Source organism: Myodes glareolus, chromosome 26 (genome assembly GCF_982192425.1).
Source record: "Myodes glareolus chromosome 26, mMyoGla1.1, whole genome shotgun sequence".
In the NCBI taxonomy this organism is placed as follows: domain Eukaryota; kingdom Metazoa; phylum Chordata; class Mammalia; order Rodentia; family Cricetidae; genus Myodes; species Myodes glareolus.
In genome coordinates, this window is record NC_142051.1 from 16,527,689 (window position 1) to 16,552,938 (window position 25,250).

The 25,250-nt window shown below is 44.0% G+C and overlaps 1 protein-coding gene across 2 annotated transcripts in view; it reads left to right on the plus strand.

The window, feature by feature from the left end:
* Positions 1 to 23,674, plus strand: part of Tmem19 (transmembrane protein 19) — a 72,794-nt gene extending 49,120 nt beyond the window's left edge. The window contains exons 8-9 of one of the 2 annotated variants that reach the window (XR_015736776.1): positions 18,399 to 20,670; positions 23,487 to 23,674. The gene's annotated coding sequence lies outside the window, so the exon portion shown is untranslated. The remainder of the gene's footprint in view (positions 1 to 18,398; positions 20,671 to 23,486) is intronic. The other variant, XR_014999767.2, reaches the window with a different exon arrangement.
* Positions 23,675 to 25,250: the final 1,576 nt, after the last annotated feature.

Below are 25,250 nucleotides of genomic sequence, written 5' to 3' on the forward strand. Positions count from 1 at the left end.
GATCCTCTCAGTGGCTGTAACCTCACCAAAGAACGACTCACCCTCCCCCCTGCCACCGAGCCATCTGGATGGCCCCATACACAGTGTTAATGGATTGCTTATTCTGAGTTAACTCTCCAGCCCACTGCACTGGAGGAGTAGTGTTAGGTCAATACCAGCAGGCAACAGTTAGACTCAGTGTTCCAAGTAATGCCGGAGCTCAGGTGTGCAGAGACAAAAAGAAGGGTGTGAGGGATAACGGGAGGGGCACGGATGTGGGGAGTCTGGGCTTTAGAGTGAGTAACTGCCTTTGTTTCCCCTCCTTGACTGGTCGCTGCAGGGCGATGTGTTCAACTTTCTACCAAACAGCACTCTTTAAAGGAAATGTATCTTAGGGATTCTTTTCCTGCCTCTGCTCACAGGAGGTGACGGACAGTGTCAGCTCCAGTGTTCCAGTTACAATCATTCCAGAATCTCTACTGTACAGTCAGGTCTGAATAAATATCTTTGGTTTTGTATGGTTTGGGGTTTGGTTTGGGATTTGGGCGTCTACGTGGGTTGGTGGGGCACAGACCCTTGCCACATTGTCTGCATTGCTACAGGTCCCCTCCAGGCTGACCTGGACCGCTTCTATCTTCCTGCCAAAACTTCCCAAGTCGCTAGGATTGCCAGTATTGCCACCAGGCCAAACAGTCTCTGAGTCTTGTTTTGTTTTGTTAATTTTTTTTTTTTAATCTCATCGGACTGGTTTTTTTTCCCTGGCAGCTGTTGTTGAAAGGCAAACTCCAACAGTATCTGTTAGAATATCAGGCCTCAGGGACCTGAGATAGATAAACTCTTATGCTTTATGCTTGTCTAACTAAGAGGTAAACTGTTTACTTCTTTGCTTTGTGATTACGTCAGAGGCTCCAATTCTCTCCGGGGTGCCTGCCTCTATAATCCCAGCCACACTGCGTTTTGCTACAGTAGAAACTGAAGAACTGAGCCGAGAGCTGCGGTCATTTTGGCCATCGTCCTCTGTTGTTAGGCAGGTGCCTGGTGGTTACACACTACGGGAGAGGTGTTCTGTGAGTCTATAATTAGGTCTCAGGTCAGAGAAAAGCTCAGTTGGGTATTTCCACATGGGCAGGGCTAGAGTTTAGCCACCATTAGGCATTTCCCTCCCCACTGGCCAGGTACGCTTTGGTAAAGCCCCAGGTGCTTACGCCTTAGGAAAATGATTTTTTTTTGAGGGAAAATCCATGTTGAGGAAAATCAAAGTTTCAGCATCTGTTTCAAAGAAGTCCCATAGAGGGGCTTTCCTCTGACCTCACGGGGAGTACCTGCTATGGCTCCTGGAGGTGAATTTTGGGGAAATGTAGGTGTTGCCCTAATCTTCGGCCCCCTCAGGAGGCTGTAATTCGCCTAATTTTAAAAAGAGCTATCAACTCAAAGTTTTCACTTTGGTGGTGGTGGTAGGCGGTGTGTGGGGTGGGAGGGACTATGAGACAGGACCTCACATAAGGCAGCCTGATCTCAGACTGCCTATATAGCAGAGCATGACCTCGAACTCGGATCCAATTCCCCAGTTCTGGGATTACAGGCATGTGCCAAAGGCTCAGATACATTTTTAGGTTGCTTAGCTTTTTTTCTTGTTTTGAGGATGGGAGGGATGACTTCCCACTCATATGTCAGACAGGAAGTCACCAGGGCAGTTTCAGTCCTGATGAACTTTGTGGTAATGAGCCTCGGGGTTTGTAGGAGTCAGTCTTTTAGCATGGTACATTCTGGCGAGTGGAGGTGGCTTATGTCTTTGGTGAAGAGCTGGGCATGCTCCAAACTATAGTGTAACCTAGAGCAAAGGGGAGCGACACTTGACAAAAGTTAGCCCACACCTTCACTTAGGTTGTCCCCCGGAAGCCAACTCATCTCAGTCTCTAATTCCTTCCACACTCAGCCATTGCCTGTCCCTGATAACACCACATCACGTGGCCTAAATTCTAAACAAGAGCGGTTTATTCAGGCCCCTCGTTCTGCAGGCTCATTGTTGAGCAATCACACCTAGTGACAGCCTTCTTGCGGGCAGAGTCCTCAGGGAATGCCGAGCCTGGACTGTCACTGCCGTACAGAGAGTCGGGGCACACCTGCGCCTGCGCATCTCTTCCTGCCTCCTCTGTTTCCTCAACATTCAGGACCCATTTGTGCCTTCTCCACCTTCATCACCCCCCCAAAGGCCCATCTTTCTAAACAGTGGAGTCGGATTAAGTCTCCAGCCTCTCAGTACTGCACAGTGGGGATTAAACTTTGACAGGGAAAGTCGGGAGTGACAAACTCAAATTCTAGCCCCAGCTTACAGTTTCTTTTCTTTTTTGTATTTATTTATTTATTGTTTTGCTTTTACATCCTGACTGCAGTTTTTCCTCCCTCTTTTTCTCCCAACCCCCCACCTCGCTCCTCTTCATTTCTCTTCAGAAAAGAGTGGGCCTCCCATGGATATCAGGCAACCAAGGTATACCAAATTGCAGTGAGGCCAGGCTTCTCTTTTATTAAGGCTGGAAGAGACAACCCAGTATGGGGGATAAGGTCCCAAAAGCAAGTAACAGAGTCAGAGACAGCTCCTGTTGCCACTGTTAGGAGTCCCACAAGAAGACCAAGCTACCCAACTGTGACATATTTGTAGTGTTTAAGTCAGTCCCATGCTGTAACATGAAGGGTCCTGCTTGTTGGGGTTTCTGTCCTGCCCGGTACTCCACAGCCGGCAAGCCCCAAAGAAAATCATATAGAGATATCCGTAAGCTATAAAACTGATTGGCCCATTAGCTCAGACTACTTATTAGCTCTTATAGCTTATATTAACCCATTGTTCTTATCTATGCTAGCCACACTGCTCGGTACCTTTTCCAGTGGGGCAGGTTACATCTTGTTTCTCGGTGATCTGGGCAGGAATGGGAGGAATGGGCTTCCTCCTTCCTAGCATTCTCCTGTTCTCATCTCCCTGCCTCTACTTCCTGTCTGGTTGACCCACCTATACTTCCTGTCTGGCCAATCAGCGTTTATTTAAAACATGATTGACAGAATACAGACAATTCTCCCGCACATCCCCCCCCTTTTTTTTAAATAAAGGAAAAATTCGTAGTCCATTTTTTGGGAATGTGGTTGTCAGTTCAGTCTCTGTGAGCCCCTGTGAGCCCCAGTTAGTTGAGTCTGTGAGTTTTCTTGTGGTTTCTTGTGGCCCCTCTGGCTCCTATAATCCTTCCTCTTCTTTGTCCACAAGATTCCCCAAGTTCCACCCAGGGCTTGGCTGTGAGTATCTGCTTCTGTTTCCGTCAGTTGAGTGAAGCCTCTCCGATGACAATTGGGCTAGGCACCAGTCTATGAGTAGCAGAATATCATTAGGAATCATTTCAGTGACTTTTTTTTCCCTTTATACCAGTCATATTTGGTTGTTCCTGGGTCTCTGGGCTAGCTTATAGCTTCTAGTTTTCATCTTAGATTACTATGCAGTAAAGTCTTTGGTCTCAGTGATAATTGTTTTAAACCTTTTACATAGTTGTTACTTTTTGACCTTCTTGTTTTATGTCTGTAGTTGCAAATAATTTATTAATAGAAAGTTCATTGGGCTGAGAAATGGAGAAATTAGCTTAAGTGCTCTCATATGCCGTTATTAATTAGCAGAATAATTTCAACCTCCCGTGGCACTCAGCAACCGTTTCCTCATCGATACCACAAGCAATCTGGACCAGACATCAAAAACTCGTTATAATGCTCGATTTCTATGATGCTCAATTTAGTGCTCAGTTTCTCTATGCATCCCAGGCTGTACTAGAACTCACAGAGATCCACCCCCCTCTGCCTCCTGAGTGCTGGGGCTAAGTTGTGTGCTGTCATGCCCAGCTACATTTTGATCTTTCAATCACTAATCAAAACTAATACTTTACAACTCTCATAAGCATGGCATTAAGGTAGGTATTGAGACAAGAAAGAAGAGAAAAATAAATGACGTTTGTAGATTACTTTGAGTTATCCCACTGTTAAATAGCTACGTGTTGTGATAGAAACCACATGGTTGGCTGTGATGGTTACAGTGGGAATGCCCCCTCCATAGGCTTCAGTTTTCTCACACTCTGTCTTCAGTTGGTGGTGCTGTTGGGGAGGCTTAGGAGGCCTGGGTGTGACCTCCAGCAAGGTCAAGTATGTCACTGTAGGTGGGTGGGCTCTGAGATGCACTTTCTGCTTCATGTTCATGGTTCAAGATATAAACCAGTTCTTGTAGAAATGCCTGCTGCTTGCTGCCATGCCCCTTCCCCCGTGACTGTTCCTATCCCTCCCGAGCCCTAAGCCCAATTAACTCTTCCTTCCATAAGTTGCCTTGATCGTAGTACAGTATCACAGCAACAGAAAAGTTACGCTTTGGTGGGAAGTTATAGCAGAGCCGCCAAGAGGGGGCCTGGTTCTATTTAAAGATTATGAATAGTTTTCTGGGAGAGAGTAGGCAATGGCCAAGTGGAGGTTTGGGGACAGAGAGAAATGGGCAGCTGAAAAATTGCAAAGCCAAGTTCTCCATCCTGTTTGGGGAAACAGAGAGCCTAGCAAGCAGGAGGGAAGGTGGGGAACTGAGCCAGGAGTCCCAGGAGACAAGGACTAGGTCCCCAACATCCTTGCTTGACTGTCAGAGCCCCCAGGTCTATCTCCAAACAAGGGGGAACTTTCAGGAAGCTTTTAGCCATTTGCTAGGATGTTATTTGGAGAGATGCAGCTCTCTGCTCTGAAGTATTCTCTTTAGTACCTGCTCTGCAGGGGAGCTGGCCTGATGAAGTAAAAGGGGGGTGGCTAATACACTAGACCAACCCGCAAACACAAAATCATGTTTGAGTGAGATTGGAGCAATGAGGTCATCAGGGTTAGCTGCCAAGTGGGACTGCCCAGGGAGTTTTGAACTCCTAGCACCTTCTCTCTCCTTTGAGAGGTTTGATCTCAGCAGTCAGGTCTAAGGAGGCAGGAGGGCCTTGTGAAGACAGATTCAGATGGACAGCTGAGGTGGCCAATCACAGCTCAAGGTCTAACAAATGCGATCCCACTATACATAGACTTCCATTTTTAAGGAGGAATTTTAAGAAGTGATGCCAGACGGTGGTGGCATGCGCCCTTAATGCCAGGGCTTAGGAGGCAGAGGCAGGTGGATCTCTGTGAGTTAGTTCGAGGTCAACCCAGTCTACAGAGCGAGTCCGGGACAGCCAGGGCTGTTACATAGAGAAACCAGGTCTTGAAAAACCACCCCCCCCAAAAAAAAAAGAAAAGAAAAAGTATAAACAAAATAGCCCTTCCCCAATGAGAATAACTTGAATATCTTTCATTAAAATTTTAATAAAAAGTCAAGTCCCACAAAGATAAATTACTAGAAATGTAAAAACACTAGGCCTCAGCGAAATGTGGTAACAGCCAAACTGAAAACTGTTGGTCACTGTAGTGGCTTCCGAGGACCTTTCCAGAACAGCCTGTTATTGTTTCTCCTTTCTCTGAAAACATCATGTCCCTCAGAATGTTACTCAGTGAGTCATGTTGCCCAGAGATGTGTACCACAGAGCTGGCTTCTTTCCAGGGTTCCCTAGTGGTCGCCCAGCTGGGATCCACGGAAGTGAGACTCTGCCCGCCCCAGGGCAGCTTTCTGAGCAGAAAAGAACTTTTTCGCGGAACATCCTCGGGTTTTCGTCCCGGCCGCCCATCTGTAAACAGTAAATCCGCTTCCTTATAACACACGTTATAACACACGTTAATGTGTTCCCTGCCAGACTAACGCCATTGATAAAGCTGCAGCCAAGGGTGCGGAGGTCACAGGTTTTCTGAGTGCTGATGGAAGTGCTTATCTGATTGCGAGCTTTGTTACCCACAGCCAGAGGGAGCCTCCCCCTCCCCGTTTGGATTAGTGAATTCACTAATCAGTGAATTCGCTTCATAAAACTGCTTCAAAAAGCAGGGTGTGATCTGAAAAAGTCCTGGCGCATGAGTGAAGCAGAAAGGCAAGATTATTGCAGGGTGGCGATATCAGGGACGCGAGGCCTGGGATTGTTTGATGGAGAAGGGAGAGTGATAAACGGTCTTCAGTCACACACCCATGCCCTCTGCAGATTCACGTTTTCTGCTTATGTGAACTGGGCTGTAGCAAGAGGGAACCGCGGGACAGGTTGTACAATCCTCTTTGCTGGGAATGTGCACGGTCGACTCCTCTTCCAGGGGAGAGAGATCTCAAGAAGGGGACACTCAAGCGGAACGAATATAAGGCATAGCTGAAGGGGTGCCAGGGCACCTGAGACTGAAGCAGTGGTGTGACCTGAGCCTGCACGGAAAGGGAGATCTAGGGACAGATCCGGGCAAATACCAGGAAAGAGAATGCTATCTTGGCCATCTCAGAGTGTTCTTAAAGAAGGACAGAACATTTTGCCGTCCGGAAAGGAATGGTACAAGAAAGGGTTGGACCAATGTCTGTATCCCCACAGAAAGCCACAGCTTTGTACGTCTGGCAAGATGAAGAAAAAAAAAACCAAAGGTCTTAGGAATTTTAGGAATTTTTGGAGAATGTGATGACCCTTGGTGTTTATGAGGCTTACCAGCCTGTTGGTGGTGGGGGTGTGGCTTCAAGCCGTTTCTGCAGCTGCTGACTGTGGTTCCCACCGCTAAGTGTATTATAGACATTGAGCTCTTGGCTACTCTGCCACAACATCCCTTTACCATATAATTTTTTTTTTAAATTTATTATGTTAGATTTATTTTTATGTTTGTGCATATTTTGGATGTACATATTTGCATGCCTGGCACTGGCAGAGGTTAGAACAGTGGTTCTCAATCTGTGGGTCACGACCCCTTTGGTGGGAGTCAAATGACCTTTCACTGGGGTCACCAAGACCATAGGAAAACACAGAGATTTGCATTATAATTTATAAAAGTAGAAAAGTTATTTTTTTATGAAGTGGCAATGAAAATAATTTTGTAGTTGGGGTTCACCACAACATGAGGAACCATGCTAAGAGGTCGCAGCATCAGGAAGGTTGAGAACCACTGGATTAGAAAGTGTCGAATCCACTGGACTTGCATGATGGTGAGCCACCATGTTGGTGCTGGGAATTCAAATCCTCGGCACGAGCAATAAATGCTCTACCTCTGAGCCATCTCTCCAGCCCTTAATTTATTTCCGTTTTTATTATTTGCGTGTGTGGCGGGGAGGGGGGCAATTGGAGAGGGAGTGGGGAGAGACTTATGGCCACAGTATGGATGTAGAGGGCAGGGGCAACTTTTCCAAGTCAGTTCTTTCCACTGTGCATCCCAGGGGTCAAATTCAGTTCATCAGGTTTGTGTGGCATGCGTGCGGAGTCATGTGGTGGTTTGAAAGAAAATCGACCCCAAGGGGAGTGGTACTATTAGGAGTTGGAGTAGGTGTGGTCTTCTTGGAGGAAGTGTGTCACTGTGGGGGCGGGCTTCGAGCTCTCTTTTCTCAAGCTTCACTCCTGTGACTATCAGTCAACTTCCTGTTGCCTCTGAGTCAAGATGTAGGACTCTCAGCTCCAGCACCCTCTCTGCCTGCACACCACCATGCTCCTTGCCTTCATGATAATGGACTGAACCTCTGAAACTGTAAGCCAGCCACCCTCAATTAAATGTTTTCATTTATAATAGTTGTTATAGTCACAGTGTCTCTTCACAGCAATAGAACCCAAACTAAGATGAGCCACCCACGTCTCCAGTTCCCTGCTTCTGATCTTTTAAAAGGTTTTTTTACTGACTTTTATTTCCGTGTGTCTGTATTCATGCGGCCATCAGAGGACAGCTATCAGAAGGTGGCTGGCTCCTTCCACTGTTATCAGGGCATCAGACTTAGTGGCAGGTACCTTTACCCACAGCCATCTCACTGTCCCCCAAATAAATATTCTTCTCCTTTTCCTCTTTTTATAAGTCAGTATTGTTACAGCTAGGCACAGTGGCGCACACCATTAATCCCAGCACTTGGCAAGCAGAGGTAGATAGGCTGATCTCTGAGTTCAAGGCCACCCTGGTCTACAGAGTGAGTTGCAGGACAGGCAGGGATATACAGAGAAACCATATCTTGGTAAAACAAATAAATAAGTGAAAAAACTGACAACACCAAAGTCAGTATTGTTGACCTTTTACTGTTTGGATTGGTTTTGTTGTTAGAGGCAAGCCTTCACTCCATGTATCTGACCAGTCAGGAACTGGCTATATAAACCAAGGTGGCCTCACACTCACAGAGGTTGCCTCTGCCTCCTGAATTCTGAGATTAACTTTTTTATTACATTTATTTGGTGATGCTGGTGGTGGTGTGTGAACTGCATTCATGCATGGAGTTCAGAGGAAAATTCATAAAAAATAAGCCATCTTGCTGGCCCTTAATTCTGATCTTGGAAAGAAAAATTGTTTACTTATCCATGATCATGTTATCTTAGCTCCCTCCCCTTTTTCTTTATAAAATAAGCAGACTTCACCATGTAGCTCTGGGACAGCTTGGAGCATGGAACCCTTGATCCTCTACCAACCAGTCTGACAAGTGCTAGGGTTGCTGCCATGGCTGTGCACCACCACACCTGACCTACTTCGAGCTTGTGTCTTCCACAGCTGAAGAAGTCGCCTTTTGCTCATAGTTTGAATAGAATTTTAATCCTGAACGTGTGTTAAGTTTTAAGTGTGTCTTTCTTCTGAATCCACTGAAATTCTATTAATTTTCCCTTGATTCTGTTATTAAAATATATTAAATGTTTTTATAGCGTACCTACTTTAGGGGTGGAAATATAGTTTAGTAATAAGGATCTTGCCAAGTCAGGGCCCTGAGTTGGACATGGGCAGAAGTCCACTTTGCAGTAATGAAATAAAGTTCCCTTAGTTATGATGTACCATCATTTTCATATATTACTTCATTTAATTTGCCTATATGAAGATCATTTTTGTCTGCTATTCTGAGTGAAATGTACTTGACTTTCTTTGGTCCACCAACTCCCAAATAAAGAGACAGAGACTTATTATGAAAACTTGGCCTTATCTTAAGCTTGATCCCAACTAGCTCTTAAAGCTTAAATTACCTCATTTAGGTTAGTCTATATTCTACAACGTAACATCTTACCTCTCCTGCAACTTCCTCTACATCTCGTTGGCAAATTCCCTTCTCTGATAACTGCCCCTCCCAATTCCTCGTTCTCCCCAGAAATCCTACCTATCCTCACCTGACTAGCTTTTAACCATTCAGCTCTTTATTAAATCGATCAGAAGGTGCCTTCAGCAAGAAAGAAAGGACAAACACATATTTTCACAAGTGTACTGAATATTCTACAACAATATTGAACTGTATGTCTTGTTTCTCATATATCTGCCAGTGCAGGTATAAGGGTAACACAGATATCACACAGAGCGTAAGAAACGGTCCCTCTTCTATAATTTTTCTAAAAGACTGTGTGAAATTGGTATTACTTGTTCTTTAAATTTTTGATAAAATTTTACCAGTGGAGCAAAATAGGCCTTAAAGTATCTTTGCATAAAGTTTACAGATTATAAGTTAATTTGATTCATCTGCTATAAGGCTATTCATACATATTTTCTTTTTGAGTTAGTTCTAATTTGTACCAGGAATGGCTCAGCAGTTTAGAGTGTGTTCTGCTCTTCCAGAGGACCTGAGTTCAGTTCTCAGCACCCTGGTCAGGTGGCTCCCAACTCTAGCGTCTCTGATGTCCTCATTTGTACCCAAACTCAGACTTATAATTAAAAATAAAATAAATCTTAGAAAAAAAATTTAAGTTTTCTATTTTTCCTGCCTGAAGCAACTCTGCTTGTTAGGAATTTTATCTGCTTCTGTGGCATGAGAAGTGTGGAAGTCTCCCTGTCTGTCTGTCTGTCTGTCTGTCTGTGTCTCCCTCACTTTGTCTCTCTCTTTTTTCCATTCTTTTATTTTCTCTTTTACAGTGGCTGAGAGTTTTGCTGTGTAGCCCAAGCTAGTCTGCATACTAAGGATCGGGATTAGAGGCACACACCTAGCTTGAATTTCTGAACGACATCTTTCCACGGTTGAGAACGGTGTTCTTGGTTTCTTTTCCTGTTTCCATGAGACAATACTCTGGCAAACTCAACCGAAGAAGGGCTTATTCTGGCTCACAGTTCAAGGTGCGAGCTTCAGGGTGGAGAAGCCACCCGAGGCCGCAGGTCACATGGCACTCACAATTGGGAAACACAGAGCAATGAGTGCGTGCATGCTAGTGCCTTGCTGGCTCCTGCTGTCTCAAATAGTTACAGATCCCCAGAGCATGGAATGTTCCTGAACAACATAATGATAGGCATGCTTTGAAGCCTGACTCCCTCGTGATTTTAGATTCTATCAAGCCAGTGGCACCAACTTTATCCCAAGAATCTACAAACCAAATAGCTTTGCTTTCAGCACTTTGAATGTATGTCCTTCCATTGTTTTGTGGCCCGCATAGTTTCTCATAAGAAAGCTGTAACTCAAAAAAAAAAAAACACAAACAAACAAACAAACAAAAATCCTTAGGCCAGGAAGATGGCTTTGTGGGTAAAGGTGCCCATCTCCAAACCTCTATCTGAGTTCATGCCCCTAAACCTACGTGGTTAAAGGCAGAACTGACTCCCTCAATCTGCTCTCTGGCCCCCACGTGTCCACTGTGGCATGTGCACACATGGACTGGAGCACGCACACAAGCACCCACACACATGCTGTTTTAACATTAAGTAAAACATATTTCCTCTGGTTGTTTTCTCTCATCCATTTGTTTTCAAACAGTCCGAAACCAGTCTTTGTATAGTTTTGTTCATGTAGCTTCACCTTTCAGTTTGAGGGTTTTGTTTGTTTGTTTGTTTTGGTTTTGATTTTCAATTTCCTCTCCTCCCCATTTTTTATTACTCCTTTGGGAATTTTGTGCAGTATATTTTGATCATATTAAACCGCCCACATTAAATTTTTGATCGATAGATTGATCATTTTATGAACTGTAGAACAAGCTGAGCCATTTTTCTAACATTTTTATTCCTCTACTGTCTGAGAGCCCGTTTGCTTAGTGGTTCGCTTGTTAGGTTGTTTATGCTGAGTCTCTTGATGTAGCCCAGCTTGTCCTAGATGACCTCAAGATCTCTCTGTACCCTTGATCCTAGTAATATGTCTTAATACCTTCTTATTTTTCTCCTTTTATTCATATTTTTTTAATTCTTGTGAGCACATTTTTTAAAAATTATAATATATCCTTTAACGTTTTTGCCCACCAATTTCATCTTCCTTATTATTTCTATTACCCACTTTCTCTCCCAGTTACAGTTCATGTGTTTTTGTTCTGGACATGGCTGGCTTCATGTTGGAGAGGACTGAATCTCTTAGAGAATGCTGAATCTTGTTCTGACACTCAGTTCAATACTCTTTTGGATCAGCCCAGTCCACGTGAGCCTTGTTATGGTGGATGCAGAGAAGGCTCGGTTCTGGGCTCTCGATCTCCAGCTCCTCCCAGGGCTGTGCCCAAGTCCTGGTGCCCTGTGCACGAGAAGGCCTGACAAGTGGGAACACAAGATGTCCAAGATTCCAGGGCAAAGCACGGTTATGTCATGTATTCGAGAAGGCTTTTCCACAGGTCTCTAGAGGTCTCTATGCCATTCCCTGCTCTTCAGTTCTGCCTCACTATTTCTAGCAGCCTCAGTCTCCCCCAACTCTGATTTTTCTGCCTTTCTAGCACACACACACACACACACACACACACAACACAAACGCGTGCGCGTTTTTTGTTTATTTTACTTTATTTATTTATTTTTGGTTTTTCGAGACAGGGTTTCTCTGTAGCTTTGGAGCCTGTCCTGGAACTAGCTCTTGTAGACCAGGCTGGCCTCGAACTCACAGAGATCTGCCTGCCTCTGCCTCCAAAGTGCTGGGATGAAAGGAGTGCGCCACCACCGCCTGGCTACACTCATTTTTTATCTGTTCATTTTTTTCCCAATATATGTGTGTGTGTGTGCATATATATATATATATATATATATATATATATATATATATATACTAAGCAAATGCTTTATCACTGAGTTATACCCTCAACTCTAAAGTATATTTTGAATCTTTAATTGTTCTGTGTGTGCACACATGCGTGCAGACTGTGACACACTACACAGAGAAACAGGACAACTTGCTACAGCCATTTCTCTCCATCCTCCATGTGGGGCCTGGAGATCAGGCCTAGACCACAAGGCCTGACAACAAATCCTGCCACCTCCTGGCCCACTCCACAGGTCAAAAGCTTTTTGGCTTCGGTTTATTAAACAGTGTTCCTAGAGTTACGCTTTGCTCTTACAGGTAGTTAAGCACTAGGTGGATGCACTTCATGTTTTCAAAGTTTGGTTTTAAGAGTTGAAGGTGAGGTCAGGCATTCTGCTCCAGAGCAGCAATGTACTTAAAGCAAGTTTTTAACGAGATTTTTACTGACTGACCCTTTTACTCAGCGAGGTCTCTCCATGTTGTCCCGCGGCATTAAAGTGAGGCCGAAACTTTCTGAGACGACTCCACTAGGAACATTCCTGACTCAGCAAGGTGTTCTTTGCTTGGCTTTACAGAGTTTCACCCCCTTCAGACACAGATTGGAATTTAGATAAGAAAGAAACCGGGCCGTGGTGGCGCACGCCTTTAATCCCAGCACTTGGGAGGCAGAGGCAGGCAGATCTCTGTGAGTTTGAGGTCAACCTGGTCTATAAGAGCTAGTTCCAGGACAGGCTCCAAAGCTACAGAGAAACACTGTCTCGAAAAACCTAAAAAAAGAAAGAAAGAAAGACAAAAGAAAGAGAGAAAGAAAGGAAGGGAGGGAGGGAGGGAGGGAAGAAGAAAGGAAGGAAGGAAGGAAGGAAGGAAGGAAGGAAGGAAGGAAGGAAGAAAGAAAGAGAAAGGGAGAGAATGAGAGAGACAGAGAGAGAAACTGAGACTGACTGCAAGAGTTCTTTCTCCATCTCTTCCCCACAGATTGTTACACCCTTCGAATTCCTCCTGAACTTTACTTTCCATTCTGGCCATCTCTGCAGAGAGTCAAGTGAGAGACTGTTCCTTCGCAGAAAGTTTGCCCCTACTGAACTTGATTTAAAGCCCCTTCGGAGGCAGGGTTGTTTCCTAGTGTCTGTAGCTGGGGCTGGAGGGGTGGTTAGAGAGTGGAAGTGGGGGTTCAGTATTCAGGCGTACTTTGTGTCCTTCCTGTGTAGAAGCAGGAGCCCCAGTTCTGTTTAATCATGAAATGGATTGGTGCCGCCACCGCTGATGTCGTTGACCCTACAGAGCTCTGAGAACGGGTGGTGAAAACGCCCTCCGGGAGAGCTTGGGAATGCGAGGGCGGTCACATTCCTCCTAATGTTGCAGGGCTCACAGTTCATTGAAAGATTTTTTTTTTAAAATGAAAACCACACGGGGATATTTTTATAGGGCTGTAAAGATGACAAATTAGCTGATTTCCTCTCCCCCAACACAGCGTACCCCGAGGGCTTCCAATGGAGAAGAGAGAAATGGCTGAGTTTTAGCCAAGCTTAATTTCTTTTTCTACTCAGACATAATAAATAACATAGCACATAAAATCCGTGTTTTCAGGAGTGTTTGTCTTTGGAAATATCAACAAATAATATATCCATTACCCATAAACGACTTTCAATTATTTACTAGTTTAACAAACTATTCTGATGCCTTTGATATTCAAAAGGTCCTACAGGAGATATGAGATAACAAAACTAAAGAGGAATCAGTCTCTGGTGTGAGCGTTTAGGAGGCAACACGCAGACCAACCTCGGTCCATTTCTGCTCCAGTAATAAATAACTTTATTTTCATGGCCTAAAACACAGATGTGCTGAGTTCCAGTTCTGTACGTGGCAGCGTGAGTCTGCCTGGCTAGAGTTGAGGCAAAGGAAGGCTGCATGCCAACCCGGAGGACCCAGAGCATCATCCTTGTCTGTCTCCGAGGGGCTACCCACACTTGTCCCCTGGTTTCTCTCCTGTATCTTCTGTGCGGGCAGCCGTAGAACACACTGGTCTCTCTGCCTGGCTTTTATCCGCTCACATCTCTAGCTCTCACCCCTCCCCTAGCAATCCTCCTGCTTAGAGCGCACCCTCCTGGATGCTATCTCCCTGTTAAGGTCCAACCCTCAAGTCCATCTGCAGCTTTAGTTCCCCTCTGTGATGTCAGAATTCACGGTTTTCTGAAATTCAGACACAAATCTTTGGGAACTGAAAAGGAGCCGTGTTAATGCAGTTTCCTACCACTTGTAGGTCAAAAACAAAGTCTCGGGGGAATGTAAAATGTATCACAAACTGAATTAAACTGAAATTACATGACAACAACAACAACAACAACAATAATAATGAATTCTTAGAGGGAAATATGTAACAGTAAATACATTTAACAAACAAAAAAATGGAGGTCTTACATCAGCTATCTGGGCTTGTTCTGTAAGAAATTGGAGAAAGAAGAGGTAATGGGATGACCCTAAATAAGCCAAAGACAAGAGAAAAAAAATCAATAAAAAAAAAGATTCCTAGAAAAATATTTGACTAGATTCTCCAGCTAACCAAAATCAAGAGAATGTAAAAAATAAGTTATCAGCACAAAGAGATAAGAAAGCCACTATAGACATTAAAGACTAATAAAGGAATGCTGTAAACAAGTCTAATCAGGACCTAAAATGTACTGAGGAGAGCTTATAATATTGAGAAAGGGAACAGATGAAGTTTAGGCAAGAAGAATAAAAGCAGGGACAGGTGGCCCTGTCTCATTTCCTGCCCTTGTTTGCAACACAATATGTGAGGGGACAGCTTAACAGAGGGACTCAACCGCCTTAAACTGGAGGGGGAAGATCTCGCGGCTGGAAGTCTTGCAGCAGGAGCGGGTGTTGGCTGGTCACGTGGAATCTGCCAGCAGGCAGCAGAGAGAAATTAACACACTCGCCCGGTGCCGTTTCTTAGTCTTTTCCCTCTAGGACCCCAGTCCTGGGATGGTGCCCCCACAGTCAAGATGCATCTAACCGCCTAAGCTAACCTAGAACAAGTCTAGAGATTTGTTTCATAGTGGCTTCAAATCCAACAAAGTAGATGGTAGAGACTAACGCTTCGAGAAGTTGATGGCCATGAATTTGAACTGTTGTAAAATCCAGGTGGCTCAGAGAAGTTTTCTAAAAGTTCGCCTGAAGGTTGGTATTTTATGATGATAACAGCAGAAATACAAGAACATATATGAATATATGCATATACATATACACATATGTGTGATACACATACACATCACATGAAGCTAAGAAGATGAGTCAAGAGTTAAATGATTGCCAACAAGTATGAGAACCTGAATTCAATCCCCAGCATCTACATTAAAAAACCAGGAATGGTAGCATTGTACCCATAAGCCCAGCACAGGGAAGCCAGGGACAGGAGGATCCCTGGGGCTTCTAAAGAACTCCAGGTTCAGAGGCCCCCGTCTCACAATAAAGTGGTTGAGGAAGATGCCCCGTGTCAACCGCTGGCCTCCACATGGATGAACATACATACACATGCACACACAAGTGTGCACACAAGCCAAGCATATACACAGATGCACTCAGAGATGCTGGGAGGAGAGGTTGGGGTGTTCAATAGCATCTTCAGCTCTTAGTAGAGAAGTGTGGGAACACAAGAGTACAGGAAGGAGGACAAACAGAGCCTGGGAGACATGATAGGTGGACTGAGGACAATTGTTCATGCCCAAGGTTTAAGGGACTGAAAAATTTGTAGAAGCTAAGTGGTGGTGGTGCACGCCTTCAATCCCAGCACTTGGAAAGCAGAAACAAATGGATCTCTGGGAGACTGAGGCCAGCCTGGTCTACAGGAGTGAGTCCCAGGACAGCCAGAACTGTTACACCGAGAAACCCTGTTTTGAAACAAAACAAAGCCAACAAAAAAAGAAAATTAAGTCATGAGAAAGCTGGTCCTTAGAAAGTTTGGTTATTTATTTTTGTACCTATAATATTCCAGCCATTCTGTATGGAGGCTGTGAAGATGAGCAAGGGCTTTGGCACTGGCATGTTGGTCATCAGAACAGGTAGGAAATACGTCACCTCAGCACAGAAGAATGGTTAGCTATCAACAGACCTTGGCCAAGTAGGAACGAGTAGTCCACACAAGGAAACACTCCTGCTGTACTGGAGATAATATATGGTTGGTACCTAGCTGTACTTAGAAATTTTCCACTGGATCCTAGCCACAGAAAAACACTTGACGTCATCATCATAACCGGGCCAGCAAGATGGTTCAGTGGGTAGGAGCTCTTGTGGCCAAACCTGCGACCTCAGCTTGATCTGGAGAACCCACATGACGGAAGGTGAGAACTGACTCCCACAAATCGTTTCCTGGCCTACACACACACACACACACACACACACACACACACACACCCTGCTTGTGTACAAACACACTATTACATTACTATTCACAAAGTAAAAGAACTCTCAACCAAATTGTTTTGCCAAGCCGAGGTATTTCTCTGTCTACATTCTCTGCACTGATTTATTTTTAAAGAAAAGGGAAGTCTGGAGAGTGGCTCAGCAGTTTAAGAGCACTACCTGCTCTTCCTGAGGTCCTGAGTTCAATCCCCAGCAAGTACATGGTTGCTCACTGTTGGAGGGAGGAGGCTGCTAGTTAGTTCCCAGTTCCCAGCTGCTTAGCCCCAAAATAATCACACAGAAACTATATTAATTAAAACACTGCTTGGCCCATTAGCTCTAGCTTCTTATTGGCTAACTCTTACATATTAATTTAACCCATTTCTATTAACCTGTGTATCGCCATGTGGTTGTGGTTTACCGGTTAAAGTTCCAATGTTTGTCTCTGGTGGGGCTACATGGCTTCTCTTCTAACTCCACCCTTCTTTCTCCCAGCATTCAGTTTAGTTTTCCCTGCCTACCTCTATTCCCTGCACTGGCCCAAGACAGTTTCTTTATTCACCAATGGCATTCACAACATACAGAGGGGAATCCCACGTGAGCTCACAACCATCTGTGATGAGATCTGATGCCTTCTTCTGGCTTGCAGACATACATGCAGACAGAACACTGTATTCATAATAAATAAATAAATCTTGAGGAAAAAAAAGAAAAGAAAATGGAAAATTGGATCCAAGTTGGTGGCTCAGAGTTAAAAGTACTTGCTTATTTTTCAGAGGACCTGGTTGTGGTTCCCAGTACCCATGTGCTGGTGGTGGCTCACTACCATCCATACTCTGATGCTTAGGTATTGATGCTGCTCCCTGGTTTCTGCAGGTACTAGACATGCATGTGGCACACATTCATAATATAGGCAAAACATACACATGAAAAAACTCTTGTTTTAAGAAACAGAAGGTTTATTAGCCATTTTTCTCATTGCTATGACAAAAAGCAACTTAAGGAAATGCTGGCTTATTTTAGTCCCTAGAGAATACAATCCCTCGTGGTGGAGAGTCAGTGGCAGAGCACTGGGTGGCTGGTCACAGTGTGTACTGTCAGGAAGCAGAGAGAGGCGGAAATTATCACTGAGCTCCTTTCTCATTTTCAGCCAGTCTGGCCCCAAGCACGCGGGGATGGTACCACCCACATTTAGGGTGGATCTTCCTGCCCCTGTAAATCCCTAGGAACCCCCCCCCCCCATAGGCATGACCAGAGATTTGTCTCCTAGCCAGTCAATACTAACCATCGCAAGGTCTGTTGGGCCTGGATTATACGATCTCTAGAACCTGCTAGAGTCACAGAGCTAGGGAAAACAGCCTTGCTACGGACTACAAACTGACTCAGCAAGACTGAGTTCTGAACCGACTTTAGTAATTTAGAAACTGCCAGTGTGCAACAGTGTTGCCAATAATTGGACAGTATTTTGAATGGGCGATACAATGTTTCCATCTCATACACCCGGACAAGTTTAATGCTCTAGTTATTTCAAAGTAGATTTAAATTATTTTATGTCTGTGTGTCTGTGTGTGTGTGTCTGTGTGTGTGTGTGTACTTGTGTGCAGGCATCGAAGGAAGCCAGGGCCTTGGATGCTTTGGAGCTGGAGTTAGAGGCAGTCGTGAGCTACGTGGTGTGGGTTTCAGGAGTCGAAGGATCCAACTTTCAGTCCTTACCCACCCAACCGTCACTCTAAGTCTAAAATAAATTTTAAAAGATGAACATTTAAAATAAACATTTTGATGTCTTTTTGCCCTATCTTTATAGTAGCTGATATATTTTTAGTATAAAAAAATTGGTAAGGTCTGAGAATTTTAATGTTAAGTTCCTTCTTTGAGAAAAATACTTTTAATATTTCTTGGACCATTTGTAGTGAACATCTTAGTGGTAAAGGGTTTAGGAGCTGTACTTCCTTCATTATGTCTCTTAGAATATTCTTATTTTCTAAAACTCAGAGGAAAATCTTTGATTTTTTCTGTTTTACCGCAGCAGCGAGAACGCAGTCTGCGGAGGGTCGCCCTTCCCTGGTAAATTTCGCTGAGCTGCTGGTGCCCTCTCGTGGTCAGTCTTCACAGTTGCCGCTTTGTTTTCTTGCAAAGGCTTCGGATGGAGGAATTGCGGCTTTGAAAGGAAGACCCGTAGGGAAGGAAGATTAAAAAAGACTGGAAGCTGCAGTTTCCCAAGCTGCTCTCTAACGGGAAAATACAGACAAGTACTTGATTCTGATAGAAAGAAGAAAGGGTATTGTCTTAGGGTTTCTATTGCTGTGAAGAGACACCATGAGCACACCTTGTAAAGGAAAACCTTTCACTGGGGCTGGCTTACAGGTTCAGAGATTTCCTTCATTATCGTCATGGTTGGAAACAAGGTGGCATGCAGACAGACACGGTGCGGGAGTAGGAGCTGAGAATTCTACATCTGGATCCGCAGACAACAGGAAATGAGCTATCTCCCTGGGTATAGTTTGAGAGACCTCAAAGCCCACCCCCACAGTGACACACTTTCTCCAGCAAGGCCACACCTACTCCGACAAAGCCACACCTCCTAATAGCACCACTCCCTTCATGCTAATGGGGGCCAATTACTCTCAAACTCCCACGGGCGTGTATCTGGGTTACCATTAGTCACCTCCACCACACCTTATTCTAATTCTTTGCCTGTTGTCGTCCACACCAGAGTGTGCGCTTATGAAGGCAGAGATCTCAGGCCGGTCAGTGGTGGTGCATGCTTTTAATCCTCACACTTGGGAGGCAGAGTCAGGCTGATCTCTGAGTTTGAGGTCAGCCTGGTCTACAAGAGCTAGTTCCGGGACAGGTTCCAAAGTAATAGAGAAACCCTGTATAGAAAGAGAGAGAGAGAGAGAGAGAGAGAGAGAGAAATCTCAGTCTCCTAGTCAATATAAGTTGCTGAGTAGCCGCACAAATAAAGGAAAATATTGATTCCTGTGTTTCCATTCGTCCACAACTATTATTGTCTTTTGTTACTCTTAATAGGTGCTTCTAATGACAAATGATTTGACAAAATTTTATGTCAAAATCCCATATGCCCAAGCACATTTATGATGTTTCATGTCCAATATAGTCTTTTATAGACTGAGCCTTCATCCAGTCTAATAATTGCTTCTATTAATCCACGCTAATAGAGCCCAACTTTGCAGAATTCAAGGTTGCAAATATTTGATAGACGCAGTGCTATCACTGTTATGTTGCTATTTCCTCCGAATTAAACCCCCACACACACTGGGTGTGGTGGCACATGCTTTTCATCCCAGCACTCAGAAGGCAGAGGCAGGTGGATCTCTGTGAGTTTGAACCCAGCGAAGTAGACAAGTTGGTTCCAGACCAGTCAAGACTACACACTGAGAGCCTGCGCAGGACTACACAAAGATAGAAAGGAAACTCCCTTTTGGAGATAGGTCTCATGAGACTAGGGCAGCTAATAAAAGTTACGAAGTTTAGGCAATTTACAGGACACAGACTTTTCAGAAAGTTACAAGAGCCACGAGTCCTCTCCCGGGGTTATATAAGCAGGAGTTATATAAGCTGAAGTATTCATGGAGCGGCCTTCAGGTCGGGAGAAATCTCCTGAAATGTGGTTTTCACAGGTTGACCCATGCCGGGATCCATCTGCCTCTGAAATCGCCACCCTCTTGCAAGAAACCCTCATTCACGCTGCTTTAGCCTCAGTAAACTCGTTGACTTACCAAGCTAGACCTTGTTAGGATCATTTTTTTAGACTGGCGTTAGTGCCCTATTGAAAAGACGTTGTTCGTGGCTCCCCAGAAGTTATACAAATTCCTAAAGGAAAATGCCTTGGCTTATAGTTAAAGTCCCTGCCTTTCTGGTAACCACTAAACTTCAGCGCCACCTTACGGCAGCTGTAGGAATTATGTTTGGCTTTTTTTTTCTTTTCTTTCTTTCTTTCTTTTCTTTCTTTTTTTTTTTTTGGCAGATTCCTATCTGTCTTATTGTACTCCTGCTTTCAATTCCACCGTGTCCGCTAATATTCAGTTTACTGTTTCCCAAATGACCGACTATTACAGCTTGCTGTCCCAAACTTCTTGCATTTGTAGAAAACCTCCACAGAAACGGGACATCTGTAAGTACTCTTTCTCCCTAAGGAATTATAGAAATGTTTTTAATTCTCCTGTTCTCCCTTAGGAAAAAGCCTAATTAGGACAAAAATGTATTTCCTGTAACACTTGCTGTCAGGAACCAGCGTTCACTGGAGGATTAAAAATGCTATAGAGGAGGCCGAGACGGTAAGCACTCTTCTGTGCGTATGTTGTGGCTGTCAGCCTTGTGTCTTTGTGAGACTCCTAACACTGGGAGCAGCTGTTTCTCTGGCTTTTGTCTGCTCTTGGGACTCTTCTTCATATTGAATTGTCTTGTTCGGCCTTGATATGAGGGCTTTTGCTTTGTCTTTTTAAATTTTTTTTATTTTTTATTTTTTTAATATTTATTTATTTATTTATTTATTTATCATGTATACAATATTCTGTCTGTGTGTATGCCGGCAGGCCAGAAGAGGGCACCAGACCTCATTATAGATGGTTGCAAGCCACCATGTGGTTGCTGGGAATTGAACTCAGGACCTTTGGAAGAGCAGGCAGTACTCTTAATCTCTGAGCCATCTCTCCAGCCTCCGCTTTGTCTTTTTTTAAAAAAGATTTATTTTATATTATGCATACAGTGTTCTGTCTGCAAGTATGCCTGCAGGCCAGAAGAGGGCACCAGATCTCATTACAGATGGCTGTGAGCCACCATGTGATTGCTGGGAATTGAACTCAGGACCTCCGGAAGAGCAGCCAGTGCTCTTAACCGCTGAGCCCTCTCTCCAGCCCCACCATGTCTTACTGTATCTTATTTTGTTCCGTTTGGCTGTCTTTTGGCCTACTCTGCTCTGAAGAGGAAGTGGAGGGAGGCATGGATCTGGGGGAGAGAGGAGGCGGAGAGTGGAGCTAGGAGGGGTGAGGGGAGGGGAAAGTGTAGTCAAGATGTATAATATGAGCGAAAAATATGTCTTTTTAGTTTTAAAAAGTGCCTTGAGAGTAGAGGCTGATTCTACATAGAGAAAGAGAGCAGAGAAAGCATAGAGTATATGCACAGAAATTAAAGCCAAAGTTGGAGCTAGCTCCTTAAATTCTTGAATTTCCCATTCTCTCTATTTGTAGACTAGCAGAGGAGAATCTACCTTCTTCTGCTTGTCTCTAATCCTTCCGTGAGGTTCGTGACTGCAATGGGCTGGGAAGCTTGCGCACTTCCTTGAGTAGAAAGGAGGATTCCCCTTTAAAGAGTTCTTTTTAACTTTTAGCTATGGGGGCGGGGCAGGCGATGTGCGCATGAGTGCAGGTGCCAGGGAAGACCAGGTAAAGGGATCAGATCCTCTGGAGCCCACGTGGGTGCTGGGAACTGAACTCTGGTCCTCTGAGAGAACAGTATGCCTTCTTAAACACAGAGCCATCTCTGCAGCCTGGAAGCAGGGCTTCTTAATCTTGCCATTGGCATTTTGATTTAAGTTTTTGTTGTTATTGTTTTTTTGTTTTTTTTGGGGGGGGGTCTTTTTCAGGAGTTGCAGAGACAGAGTGTCACTCTGTAGCCCTGACTGGTCTGGAACTTGCTATATAGACCAGACCACGCTCCTCACAGAGATCTGCCTGCTTTCGCCTCCTAAATGCTGGAATTAAAGACATGTGCCACCATGCCTGGCTTTCCTTTTTCTATTCCTTGACAATAACTGTGGGTGACCATGTCAGAGGAGAAGCTAATGGCAATTGACTTTGAGGGATCGGCCTACCAGGAAGCAAAGCTCCGATGGGTGAATCTTGGATAGGCAAGGCCCGGCAAGGCCCCCCTGAGAGTCTCGGCCCCAGAATGTCCCTTGCTATTGCTGTGTCTCTGCATGTTTGCCGCTGCCGTTTTCCTCTGGTATCTGGCCTGGTGTGAATGGGCATGGAGGGATCTCCATTGCCCTTAAGGTGGTGTGATTATCTCATGGAAATATCCTGTCCTACTGGGTATTTTTACCTATGGAGTATTACAAAGATGATTCCCTTCTAAGTTGAACTTAACTGAAGCAAGGATTTTATACAATAGTAGTGTTTGTTTAAATAGAATTTTGATGATTGAGGATTTTTAATAAATAGAGTAAAGGATTATCATCGAGGTTAATTGAATGGAATGTTAACATAGGTAAAGGTAGGATAAAATGTTGCCCCTGCCTCTGCTATATTTATAAAAAAATAAAGCAAGAAAGTGTCACGCAGCTAGTACACATGAATTTCTATCGAGGAGCCATTTGGACTGCGGTTTCCATAATGAGTAAGGGAAACAAATGAATCCCAGAAGCTAAGTTAGCTCAAGTTCCTTTAGCCTTAATGTTGGGAGATGTGGTGGTCACAGGCTTTGGTGTGCATCCTCGCTAAACAAAGCTTTAAACATGACTTAAGGTTAGGTTAAGATGTTTTTGCTATGTAGCTTTGAGGTATAAGATCCAAGAAGACGGGGGCTGGAGAGATGGCTCAGTGGTTAAGAGCATTGCCTGCTCTTCCAAAGGTCCTGAGTTCAATTCCCGGCAACCACATGGTGGCTCACAACCACCTGTAATGAGGTCTGGTGCCCTCTTCTGGCCTGCAGACATACACACAGACAGAATGTTGTATACATAATAAATAAATAAATCAATAAATCTTTAAAAAAAAACCAAAAAAAAAAAAAAAAGATCCAAGAAGACAAGCTAAAGATTTAGGAGGCACATAGTTGAATGAGGGACTTGTTAAGGTCAGGGTACAAGAACAAAGCAGCCCAATTATTACTGGCTGACACGCCTTTCTTGCTAGAACTGGTTGATGACCAAAGATGATGATTAATTCCTTGTACCCATTTCTGCCCTCAGCTTCCGTATTAAAAAATAAAAATCAAAAAAGCTGTTGATGAGTGGGTATACACCCCGAGGATTTAAAATAGAGTCGTCTAGTTCTCTTTCATCTATAAAAGTTTAGGTTTGTGATTCTTCTAAGATTTCTTATCATCTATTTTGAGACAAATAATAAAATGATTGTTCCTTTCTTTGTAACAGCAAAATGCAGCCTGCCCGTAAAAGACCTGACTGAGAAGAATACCTTGTTTGCTTACACTCTGTTAATCTCTAACAAGGTGCTTGGATTATTAGGAATCATTTGCCTTTCGCCTGTAATATGTAAAATGTTTAATCATGTAAGGGACTTATTCATGTATTAAAAACATGCTGGCTTTTTTTTAAACTTGTATTCATTGTAATCATCACTGAAAAAATAGAATGTAATCACACTGTAATTTTTTCAATGTTTATTTGTTGTGTATATAATATTCAGCCTGCATGTATGTCTACAGGCCAGAAGGGAGCACCAGAACTCATTACAGATGATTATAAACCACCGCGTGGTTGCTGGGAATTGAACTCAGGACCTTTGGAAAAGCAGGCAGTGCTCTTAACCACTGAGCCATCTCTCCAGCCCCACACTGTAATTTTTATATTGCTTGAAAGATTCTACTGGGATATATAAACTATATGGGAAAAATAAAAGCATGAGGGAAGGAAAACACCAGGGAACACGTAGAAAGACGTAGAAGGGAGGCATCAAGAGAGATAGAGGGGATACATCTGGGCAGGGGTAAGAAATGAAAAAAGAAAGCAGAGGAAGACACACACACACACACACACACAGAGAGAGACAGAGACAGAGACAGAGACAGAGATCAAGTGGATTGCTAGCCCATCAACTCCATAAGCTCCTCCCCAAATCATGAACTGCTGGAGGCTGGTCCTCATCACAGAAATAACTAACTTTTAGCTTTCCTTTGGTCATTATTGGGCCCTTCTTCACAGCTCCTCATCCTCTGCCTATTTCTAAAAAGTCAATGTTTTCATGGGCTCTGTCCTAGGCCCTCCGAACCCCTCGCTTACAAACCATCTCTGTGTGACCTCACCTTCCAAGTTCCTGTGTGTTGTTCATGAATACCAGGAACCATTCTCCACTTTGTTCATTGAGGCAGGGTCTCTTAATTATCTCCGGAGCTCACAGATATGGCTAATTTTGCAAACCAGCTTGTTCTGAGGAATCTTGTCTCTACCTTCCTATGCTGGAATGACAGGCAGGCCACTATCCCCAACAAACATTTACAAGGGATTCTGGGATCCTAAACCCCAGTCCTCACACTTGGGAAACATGCAGTTAAGCTATTGACCCATCTCGAGGCATATCTCATCTGTTCTCTCTCTCTCTGAATTACAAATTATTTCTGTAGGGCTGGAGAGATGGCTCAGAGGTTAAGAGCATTGCCTGCTCTTCTAAAGGTCCTGAGTTCAATTCCCGGCAACCACATGGTGGCTCACAACCATCTGTAATGGGGTCTGGTGCCCTCTTCTGGCCTGCAGGCATAAACACAGACAGAATATTGTATACATAATAAATAAATAAATATTTAAAAAAAACAAATTATTTCTGTAATTCTAAGAATATGAATTCAAGTGTTTCTTGTTTCATATATAACAGAGAAAGGTAAAGCAGGAGAGGTTGACATGTTTGGGCAACATATAGTATTTGTCATAGGGGTTGGCACTTAAGCGCAGTCATATAGAAGTTTCTTAGCAGGTGCAAACCTTGGTTTCGTCTCACAAACAAAAGACATTGGCTGCATTTTATCTTCAGTAAATGCACTTACAATGGAACTACAACTAAGACAAGAAAAAGCCTGGGAGGAACTGTAGTGGATATTCAGTCTGCCCATGACCTTGGGCTATCTGGCCCTATAGTGGTGATGCTTTTTGTCTGCCTATGTGACTTCTTATAAGGAAGGAGGG